This window comes from Gorilla gorilla, chromosome 11, assembly GCF_029281585.2.
Source record: "Gorilla gorilla gorilla isolate KB3781 chromosome 11, NHGRI_mGorGor1-v2.1_pri, whole genome shotgun sequence".
In the NCBI taxonomy this organism is placed as follows: Eukaryota; Metazoa; Chordata; class Mammalia; order Primates; family Hominidae; genus Gorilla; species Gorilla gorilla.
Genome location: NC_073235.2, coordinates 101,630,771 through 101,642,301, shown reverse-complemented (window position 1 = coordinate 101,642,301; position 11,531 = coordinate 101,630,771). Strand labels below are relative to the sequence as shown.

Sequence of the window (11,531 nt, the reverse complement as noted above, 5' to 3'; positions counted from 1 at the left end):
TTTTAGAGGGAGGAAATATAGCTCCTTTAAAGAAAACTAGAGGTTTATAAGCCTCTTGGTCGCTTTGGAGTTTGCTTTGCCACAGCTTGACTGTTTTCTTCTTTTCCTTTTTATTTCTTTTATAATTACAATGTTTATTCTGAGTATAATTTCCCCCCTCATTCACTTTGTTTTGACTGCATGTTAGTTATCAAGGATGAGAAATATGAAAGAGCCAAAAATCTATGTGTGACTATGTCTAGGTTGTGAAGCATCGTGGAAAGAACACAGACTTTGAAGTCAAACAGTTGATGGTTCAAATCATGGTTCCATTATTTACAGGCTCTGTGATCTTTGGCAATTTGTTTAACCTCTTTGAGTCTCAGTTTTCTCACCTTTAGAAGTGTCAATTTTATTGTGCTATTGTCAAGTTTTGAGGGGAAGTGAATTGGAGCATCTTATACAAGCCTGATACTCTGCCAGTACACTTTAATGGTAGCTATAATTACTATTTACCTGTGGACTTCTGAAACACAGAGACAGATGTACAAGACAATGACCATTAATGGAAAACCATTAAAAAGGTGGTCAGAAGATTTGATACTTTTTCAATTGGGAAAGATAATTTTTTTGGCACAAATTATGAGACTGATAGTAAAGTTTTAGGCACATGCTAAAAGATGTTATAGCTTTTAATGGCCCATGGGATTTTATACTTGCAAACAGTTATTTAACATGTTATTCAGATTATAACCATATAAGCCTAATGCTTCCAGGGGTATGTAAGAAAAAAAAATCTAAGCATATATACACAAACACCAGTTGATTGGCATTCTTGTCATTAAATTCTTTGCAAATATGTAACTAGTTTTGTTAGAACATTTGGTTCACCAATAATACCTTAAATGATAGAGAGGACAAGGATGAGTTCCTATCAAAAATAAAAGAAAGGTGTACACTAGTTAAAGCAGTAGGGACAGATCTTAATCTGTAATATACAATTGCATTAGAGAATAAGGTCTATGGTAAACTGAACTCAACTTTGATTTGTGTGAAGGTGACTGGGTGTTTTGACAGAAAAATGAGGGAATGGGGAGGAGGAGGAGAATGAGCAGGGGGCTCAGTAGAGTCAGAGAAGTGAGAAATTACAAAGGATCAGTCAGTATAAAGGTCGACTAGACCAGCTATGTCTGTTAGCTGGAATTATCTAAGTTAAGATTCTATTCTCCCACAGAGCCTGCGAAGCAGAGGCCCTATCCTTCTACATTTTAAGGGATTGGGTTTTAGGTCTTTGAGAAAGGCACTTTTGAGAAATAGATTAACATACATCTCAAAGGGACAGAGGAAAGATTACAATTTCAAGCCATTTCGAGTAAATGCTCTAAGAAAGGTTGCTATAGTTGAGTATTGGCTAGAAAAAGCAGTAAATTGTTTGTTCTTTAAAGGGGACAGGCACTTTAAAGGGGGGCCAGGGTCATCTAGGGATGCAGGCTTGAGCTCTTAAAAACCACACCAGTGTTTGCTTAAGTCTTTAATGTTGGGGCAGAAGGATGGATGAAATAATTTGTGTTGAGAGTTTGTAGTTTCTATAGGCCCAAGGTTAAGGCCTATAGAGGCCTATTAAGAAGAGGGCTCAGAGGAAGTTGGCTAGAGTTTGGTCAAGGACAAAAATCTTTGTCATTTCAAGGCAAGCAAAAATGTTAATAAACAAAAGCTTATGTATATAAAAATATAATCATTTATTCATGCAGTGAATAATTTTAACTGCCAGTTATGTGCCAGGCCTTGTTCTAGGCTCTGTGATGTGTGATACTTGTCTTCACAAAGCTTATAGTCTAGAGGGTGAGAAAAATTAAACAACCCAACCAAACCAAAAAAACACCACACCATAAATTATAAATACAATTTATTCTTTACATTTGTGAAAATATTTTAACATATGCCAAAGAGAACCACAATCTATTCCTTTTTTTTTTTTGCTTCTTATTTTGGCAGTAATTTTAAAAACTGGTAATATTAAGAGGACTATCAACTTGAACACTCTCATAGTCTACTGATGGAAGCATACAGTGGTTTCAGCATTTCTTGGCTAGTATTTTGGCAGAATATGGGAAGAGACTTTGACATATTCATACCTTTTAGTTCCCATTTCCACTTCTAGAAATCATTCCTAAAGAAGCAGAGATAGATATAGTTATATGTAAAGACATTTATCCCCGTGTTAAAATAGTGAAAAACTAGAGTATAAATGCTCGATATAATGGATTATTAAGTAAGCAAAGTATATGTGTATACATATATGTAATATATGTGTATCTTATATACTTTACTTAATAAATCAAATATATATGTGTAAGAGTCATCATGCATTGCTTAGTGAATGGAAAACATTCTGAAAAATGCATCATTATGAGAATTTGTCATGTATGAACATCATGGAGTGTACTTACACAACCCTAGGTGGTGTAGCCTACTACACACCTAGGCTATATGATGTAGGCTGTTGTTCTAAGCTACCATCTTGTACAGCATGTGACTATGATGAATGCTGTAGGCAAGTATAACACAATGGTAAGTATTTGTGTATCTAAACATAGAAAAGATGCAGTAAAAATATTATAATCTTATGAGACCATCATCATATACACAGTCTGTCATTGACCAAAACATCTTATGTGGTGCATGACTATAAATATAGTTTGTGCGTGTATATGTGTGGAATAGACTTAGCCTATACTGAAGAGCCCTGTAAGAAACAGCTTTTTGAATCTCATGGTCAAATCTACCATAAGATTGGTACATGTCCTTCATTGCATGTTTATAAAGACCATCTGAAAAAAATATAAGGAACATAAGGAAAAGCTATGTTTTGTTGAGAAATTTGTTTGTCCTCCTTCCTCAACGGCCACTTAAATAAATTGTGCAACTGAGCAATCTTACTGCTTTGCATTAGATGCTAAAACTGTGACAGGCTGGTGGCAGGTATGAACATTGTCATCATCTGCCTTTTGATTTTAAAAAAATTAGTTTTATTTCAATCCGCTTTTCTATCCTTGTTATTTTCTTTTAAATTTTCAACAGTTTTTAATTTATTTTGCTATAACTGTATTTCATTGTAAACCACTTTATCTCCTTTCTGGAACAAAGTAGGGTATAAATAAATTATAGAGGATATCCCTGAAAAGAAATTTAGCAAAATTTTATTGTAGGGTTTTTGTGTGTGTGTGTGTGTGTGTGTAGAGGATGTTAAAGTGCTTTTAATTATCTTTAAATTTTTCCAAGTTATTTCTATAAGAAACATGTGTTTTCAAAGATTGTTTCATAAATGAAACTCACTGTCTGCTCAAAGTGCTTTGTAAACTGTAAAATGTAATAAAAATAAAAGAGATTTCTATTTTTGTGACTAAAATTATTGGTTATATGTTTAGTGGACTGCATGTAAAGTCACACGAATTTAGGCATCTGCTTAACTTATACTCAGGCTTTGACTTGGCATGTACATATTTTGAAGGAAGAGTGTAATTCCAATACTATTATCATTAAACATCTACTTTGTGTTCCTCAGATATACAATATTGCATGGAATTAAAAGTAGAAGCAGCTGGGCATGGTGGTTCATGCCTGTAATCCCAGCACTTTGGGAAGCCGAGGCAGGTGGATCACGAGGTCAGGAGATCAAGACCATCCTGGTAACGTGGTGAAACCCCGTCTCTACTAAAAAAAAAAAAAAAAAAAAAAAATTAGCTAGGCATGGTGGCATGTGCCTGTAATCCCAGCTACTTGGGAGGCTGAGGCAGGAGAATCGCTTGAACCAGGGAGCCGGAGGTTGCAGTGAGCTGAGATCCCACCACTGCACTGCAGCCTGGTGACAGAGCGAGACTCCATCTCAAAAAAAAAGTAGAAGCAAACTAGATGTGGTAAAATACATTCTACATACACTTAAACTGCATCTGGGTGAACTCAGACTGCTAGAAAGTCAGTCTGACAAACTGGATTTTCTTTCTTTCTTTCTCCCTTTCTTTTTAAAGAAAAGTTGTTTCTCTAGTTGGATACTTCAAGGATTTCAGAGTGCTGAAGAGATGTATCAGAATATTACCTGCCCTTTGTGATGTCTGTAGCATCACAAATTCTTCCTGCTGAGACCACTAATTAAAGGGAGCCATCCTGTGTACGTAAACAGGCTCACTTGTCTCAATCCCTTGTAAAACTGCCATCTCAAAGTTTCCTTTTCTCTCAAAAGCCTCTGCCTCTCTGCAACATTCTGCTCTTTGAGTCTTTCTTTTGATGCCCTTTGGTCTCCACGTTGTATCTTGTGGCTATACCATGAATAGCTATTCTTTGAACCTCTTCCTTAGCTGCTGATGGCTCAGCTGTGCACAATTTAGGGTTGTGCAGGATATTAAAGGGTGGGCAGCGTCTTTACAGTGATTCATGGACCTCGTCATAAGTAACAATAAATGTGCGAGGAGGGAGTTGGGAGTCGAGTACCGCAGGAATCTTCACTGGGTGGCAGGTGTTAAGAGGCCTGAGGAGGTGGATGAGGATTTTTATTATTATCTTACTAGGCTTTATGTTGGGTGCCTGAGCTTCCATAGAAATGTTCACAATGCTCTTATTGCTTGAGTCAAGGTTAAATAGACAAATGCATAGTAATGTCCCTGGCCTCTTAGTTAAAGCTCTCCTTAGGTCCTTTCTAACAACCAGCCACATAGAACAATATGATTTCCCTGGGTTTATAATGGTCAATAGCTATTGAATTCATGTAAGAATTTCAATTGGGATACGGTCGGCCAAATATTTACAGTATATGCTGAAAAGAATTATTTACATATTTCTTTTGATCTTCAAATATATGTGTATGTGTGTGTATATATATATATATTCTTTATTTTTTATTTTTTAGGGAGCTTTCTGGCAAAAATTGGAAAGCCTGCTAAACAAATTTTAAAAGACCTGTAACACTATACACACACACACACACACACACATATATATAATAGTAAAAATTAAAATAACATACATAGTCTCTACTAAAACAGAATAATAGAAAACTACCAATAAAAAAACCCAGAAGACTTGACTTGTATATAAAAAAGAAGAAAAAAGTTAAAAAGATATCATCAGACTTTGCAAGATGTCGATACTAATTTGTCAAATGGAGGATGTGAAAGAAGGAGCTCAAACTAACAATTAAAATGGGGAATAGTTGGCAAAATTGAAGTTTTTTCTATTAAAAAACAAAACAGTTTAAAGAGGAAGATGCAATCATTCGTAGGCTTCAGTGAGCTTGTCACATTGCAGGCATCCCAGACATGTGTAAATCCATTTATTTAAATAAATTTGTTTGCTACTACTGTTTGCTAGGCTCCACAAGAGGTGTGTGAGAATGCAGAGATGAATTGTGCATATAACCTGTTTTAAGGAAGCTGTCAGTGCTGGGTGCGGTGGCTCATGCCTGTAATCCCAGCACTCTGGGAAGCTGAGGTGGGAAGACTGTTTGAGCCCAGGTGTTCAAGATCATAGTTAGAGCTCATCTGTATTAAAATAAATAATAAAAATAAATAAATAAATAAATAAATAAATAAATAAAATAAGCATGTAAAATACTTAGAATTGTAACTAGCAGTTAGTGAGAGCTCAATATGTGTTAGCCAACACTGTGATTTCTCCATTGGTTGCATAGAAATGTGACAGGAGGTGAGTGAATCACAAGGTCAGGGGATCGAGACCATCCTGGCTAACATGGCAAAACCCCATCTTTACTAAAAATACAAAAAAATTAGCCAGGCATGGTGGCAGGCCCCTGTAGTCCCAGTTACTCTGGAGGGTGAGGCAGGAGAATCGCTTGAACCTCGGAGGTGGAGGTTGCAGTGAGCCGAGATTGTGCCACTGCATTCCAGTCTGGGCAACAGAGCAAGACTTCCATCTCAAGAAAAAAAAAAAAGAAAAAGAAAAGAAATGTGACACTTGTCACAAGAGACTTTGAGAAGTGTAGTCTTTCTTTGGGTAGCCATGTGTACAACTCAAGTTATGGTTTTCTTACCAAAGAAGAGGAGAATGGATATTGGAGGCAGCTAGCAGTCTATGCCACCGAAGAAAACATTTTATTTAATTCAGCCAGTCTTCATGGCTCTTACTGGACATAGTGCTGGTTGTTTGTTTCTCCTCCAAATTGACACCCACACCATAGCACAACAGTTTTATGTGCTCTGCTAGGCAAAGAATGACATGGAGTTATTGCCTCTCTGTCTGGGCACAGTGTGTCTCAATGTGTCTAATTACGTAGCCCATTTGTTTCCCTGACATCTAGTTCAAGGATCCTAGAGTAAGAGACAGTAAATGCATGTTGAATAATTTAATGAATTCTTGAAGCCTAATATTTTACCTTGTTTATTTTGTAAATTCAAAATATGCTGGGAAGTCTTCCAGGCTATGTGAAAAAAAAAAAAGTGGACCACAGCTCATGGCTAAAATGAGGTTGGTGAGCTCTTTTAATCTCTGCTGGCTGAGGTCCCGAGCAGCATGATCATCTAAGATTTGGAAGCGTCAGATGCTACAGTAGAATGGACAGTTTCTGAGTTAGCAGTTCTAGTACAGGAGAAGTGGGGTGGTTGTGATGATTAATACTGAGTGTCAACTTGATTGGACTGGAGGATGCAAAGTATTAATCCTGGGTGCTTCTGTGAGGGTGTTGCCAAAGGAAATTAACATTTGCATCAATGGGCTGGGGCAGGCAGACCCACCCTTAATCTGGATGAGCACCATCTAATCAGGTGCCAGTGAATATAAAGCAGGCAGAAGAATGTGAAAAGGCGAGACTGGCTTAGTCTCCCAGCCTACATCTTTCTCCAGTGCTGGATGCTTCCTGTCATCGAACATCAGACTCCAATCTTCAGTTTTGAGATTTAGACTGGCTCTCCTTGCCTCTCAAGCTTGCAGACAGCCTATTGTGGGACCTTGTGATCATGTAAGTTAATACTTACTAACCTCCCCTTTATGTGTGTGTGTGTGTGTGTATATATATATATATCCTATTAATTCTGTTACTCTAGAAAACCCTAATACAGTAGTATTATGAGCTAAATTGTGCTCCTTCAAAATTCATATGTTGAAGTCCTAATCCCCAGTATCTCAGAACATAACTATTTAGAGACAGCTCCTTTAAAGAGGTAATTAGACTAAAATGAGGTCTTTAGAGCGGGCCCTAAGATGACTGGTGTTCTTAAATATAAGAAAAGGAGATTAGGACAAAGATGTACAGAAGGAAGATAATTTTAAGACACAAGAAGACAGCTATCAATAAGCCAATGAGAGGGCTCTCAGAAGAAACCAGCTCTGTTGACTCCTTGATCTCAGACTTCTTGTTTCCAGAATTGTGAGGAAAGAAATTTCTGTTGTTTAAACCACCCAGCCTGTGGTACTTTGTTGCAGTTGCCCTAGAAAATGAATACAGGTGTTTTCTTAAAGTAGCATGGTAAAGCAGAGACCAGGTTGGAGATCATCTTATGACACGGTAGGGTGTGCTCCAAGAGGGTATTTGATCAAGGGCTTGGCTACTAGCTCCCTGGTGTGCTTGGACTAGTGCAGTCACTTCCTAACTGGTTTTCCTGTTTTCATTCTTTTTCTCTTTTCTTTTCTTTTTTTTTCCTTTAAATAACAGCTTCATTGAGATGCAATTCACTTACCATAAAATTGACCCTGTGAAAGTATAAAATTAATAATTTTTGGTATATTCTCAGAGTTGTACAACAATCACTACAATTAATTTTAGGACATTCTCACCACCTCCCTCTCCAAATTCCATACCCATTAGCAGATTCCCCATTTCCTCCCAACCCTTTCAGTTCCCACCCCCCAGACCCAATCAACCACTAATCTACTTTGTCTCTATAGATATGCCTATTAAATAGAAATTGTTCTCCAATACATTCCTGTCCAAATTTTTTAGGATTGGGTTGAGGAAACAGGCACTAACTGGAGCATTTTCTTGGAATAACTGAGACTGTCCTGGAAGGCTCAATAAGCCAAAGAACCTAGAATTGTCATTAGTATTTAAGCTACAGCAGTAGTGCCAAACTGTAGTCAGGTCTAGAAGGTTCGAATTGAGCGGAATGTAGTGAAGATGGCCACAAGGGAGACTATCATGCTTGAGAATTCTCTGGCAGGTGATCTTCAGACATAGTCACAAGAGGAGGAAAAAATGATAAAGAGCTAAATAACTAGATGAAAAATTAAAAAAGAATGACAAGAGAAAGAAAAATAGTAAGTATATGACTAAAGATGGGAAGGGCTTTTTTTTTTTTTGAAACAGGGTCTCAGAGCTTTGCTCTGTCACCCAGGCTGGAGTGCAGTGGTGTGATCTCAGCTCACTGCAACTTCTGCCTCCTGGGTTCAAGCGAATCTCCTGTCTCAGCCTCCTGAGAACCTGGGATTACAGGTGTGCGCCACCACACCTGGGTAATTTTTTTTGTATTTTTAGTGGGGACGGGGTTTCACCATGTTGGCTAGGCTGGTCTTGATCTGCTAACCTTGTGACCTGCCCGCCTCGGCCTCCCAAAGCACTGGGATTACAGGTGTGAGCCACCATGCCCAGCCTGGAAGGGCTCTTTTAGCTTATAAGTACTATCTCTAACAGCACTGAGTTTTGTAGTTTGATTGTTTCAAGCCAAGAGAAATTACAGTTTCAATAAGGTTTCCTGTTTTCTAGATTTCTCAGATATGTCTAAACATCCCACTATAAGTAACCACAGAACATCAACCGTAGAGTGAATTGTTCCAAGATTCTTGCAGTATTTGGCTTTCAATCACCTTTAAGTGTAGAGTACATTTAAAATTAAATAATCCATGAAGTCATCTAGAAAATAAGAAAACATGTGATTACCATGCATTTATTAGTGAGCTACAGATTCCTTGCTGTTTCAGGCCAGTATGACTACATGCAAGGAAGTCTTTTGTAATAATTCAGCTGTAATAACATGCCTCATTTAGAATGTATTAGGAATATGCTTCTCTCACTGCTGATTTAAAAAAGAAAGAATGTATCAGGAAGTTATCATTCATTTGAGTTTATTAGAAAATTTTGAATCAATTACGCCCAATTGCAATTAAATTTCTCCAATTTATCATGCTATACCCTGCATGAGTAGTCAAAGCGGACATAGTATACAAAGTATATAACACAAGGATAGTTTGAGTAATATGGTGGAAAGACTATATCACACGATTGTAAACACCCTGGAATCAAGATCAAATTCTAATGATTTGCACAGCTAAGGGAGTTTGTGGTGTAACACATGGTCTGATTTCCGCTTGTCCTGCATTATGTGTTAGAAATGGTTTGTGAAGGAATTCATCAATTTTGTAGCTTGCTTTATTTAGGCTCTGCACAGAGCATTCTATACTGTATGATTGTTCACTTTGTTTATCTTGCGCAGCTGTTTGCTAGAGAAACATAAGGAGGGGTTTTGAAAACAATTAATTTTTAAAAGAGATTGGGGGTTAGGAATGCTTTGGAGATGTTCGTTAATCTTCTCATTTGAATTTAAAACAGCTTTGAACAGCTAGTTCATTGTTAGGTGTTGTGATTATGAATGGGGCACCTCTGTGTGAAACTACCAAATTCTTCTTACAAGACCTTCCAAGCAGAAAATAACCTTTTCATTTCCTGTCCTTTACCTCCCAGAAGGGGGGAGGGGATTTGCAAATAAACCCAGCTTCACGAAAACCCAAGAATATATGGTTTAATTGGTTCTTTGAATTGGCCAAATCTAACTACAGGAAGGAGAGTGATCTCTTGACCAAAATATCTAGAGTTCAGATTGCTTTTCTAGAAATTTAAGTGATACGATCATATCCTTTTATTTTAATCTTCAACAGTATTTAATAAGGAAAACATAAAATATAAACAAAGATATAATATAAATATAGAACAAATCCAAACAAATGATAATATTGATGGGAAGATTAGAAATACCATTGTTTAACTGGTCCTCTCATCACATTCTTTCTTTGAATATACCTGCATCATCTAGTTCTCCTGAAGTTCTTCTTCGGAGGTACTTTTTCTTAATGATCTTTCTTCTGAGTCTTACTGTTTATATTGGATTGCAATTTGTATTTCATCATCTATTAACTTTATATGTTTATTGAAACTGTAGGGAAGGATCTGAATAAGTATAGTAAATTTTTTTTTTTTTGGCAAACTTGATAGATTTGGCACAAGTTACCAGAATTTATAAACATAGCCAAAATGGTCCTTTTAGTGGACACTCAAAAAGACATTAGTTTTTTGCTTAAAATAGCATGAGGTTTAACATGCACTATAAATGCATAGATACTTTCACGCGCGTCCATGTGAAGAGACCACCAAACAGGCTTTGTGTGAGCAACATGGCGTTTATTTCACCTGGGTGCAGGCGGGCTGAGTTCGAAAAGAGAGTCAGCGAAGGGAGATAGGGGTGGGGCCATTTTGTAAGATTTGGGCAGGTAAAGGAAAATTACAGTCAAAGGGGGTTTGTTCTCTGGTGGGCAGGATTGGGGGTCACAAGGTGCTCAGTGGGGGAGCTTGATGAGCCAGGAAAAAGACTTTCACAAGGTAATGTCATCACATAAGGCAAGGACTGGCCATTTACACTTCTTTTGTGGTGGAATATCACCAGTTAAGGCGGGGCAGGGCATTTTCATTTCTTTTGTGATTCTTCAGTTACTTCAGGCCATCTGGGCATATACGTGCAAGTCACAGGGGATGAGATGGCTTGGCTTGGGCTCAGAGGCCTGACATTCCTGCCTTCTTATATTAATAAGAAAAATAAAACAAAATAGTGTTGAAGTGTGGGGGCAGCAAAAATTTTTGGGGGGTGGTATGGAGAGAGAGAATGGGCGACGTTTCTCAGGGCTGCTTCGAGCGGGATTGGGGCGGCGTGGGAACCTAGAGTGGGAGAGATTAAACTGAAGGAAGATTTTGTGGTAAGGGGTGATGTTGTGGGGTTGTTAGAAGAAACGTTTGTCATGTAGAATTATTGGTGATGGCCTGGATATGGTTTTGTATGAATTGAAAAACTAAATGGAATAAGAGAAGGAGAAAAACAGGTATAAAAGGTCTAAGACTTGGGAGGACCCAGGACATCTGATTAGAGAGTGCCTAAGGAGATTCAGCATAGTCCTGCCAGCAAAGATTATTTATTTACTTCAAGAGTTTAGAGTGGTGGTTTGGGGATAGCACCAGGAGATATCAGCTGTGATGACTTGGAGAAACAGTGTAAACTGGCAGTGTAAACAAGAGCAGGGCGTGTATGAGTAGTTGAGAATGGTGAATAGGAGTATGACTAGACAGAAGATAGTAAGGATGACAAGTTATTTGGGGCACAGTCTAAGTTGCTGTGGTGTCTGGAATGAGACTGAGGCCTAATAAAAAGGAGTGTCTTATTCAGGAGCTTAAATGGGCTGTACCTTGTAGCATTCTGAGAACAGGCCTGAATTCTGAGAAGGGAAAGTGGTAAAAGTATTGTCCAGTCCTTTTTAAGTTGGTGGCTGAGCTTGGTGAGGTGTGTTTT

The 11,531-nt window shown here is 37.8% G+C and overlaps 1 non-coding gene across 1 annotated transcript; it reads right to left on the bottom strand.

The window, feature by feature from the left end:
• Positions 1 to 4,881: 4,881 nt before the first annotated feature.
• On the bottom strand, positions 4,882 to 4,943 carry LOC115933846 (U7 small nuclear RNA). The gene has a single exon (XR_004069693.1). It is a non-coding gene; the product is annotated as a U7 small nuclear RNA (small nuclear RNA).
• Positions 4,944 to 11,531: the final 6,588 nt, after the last annotated feature.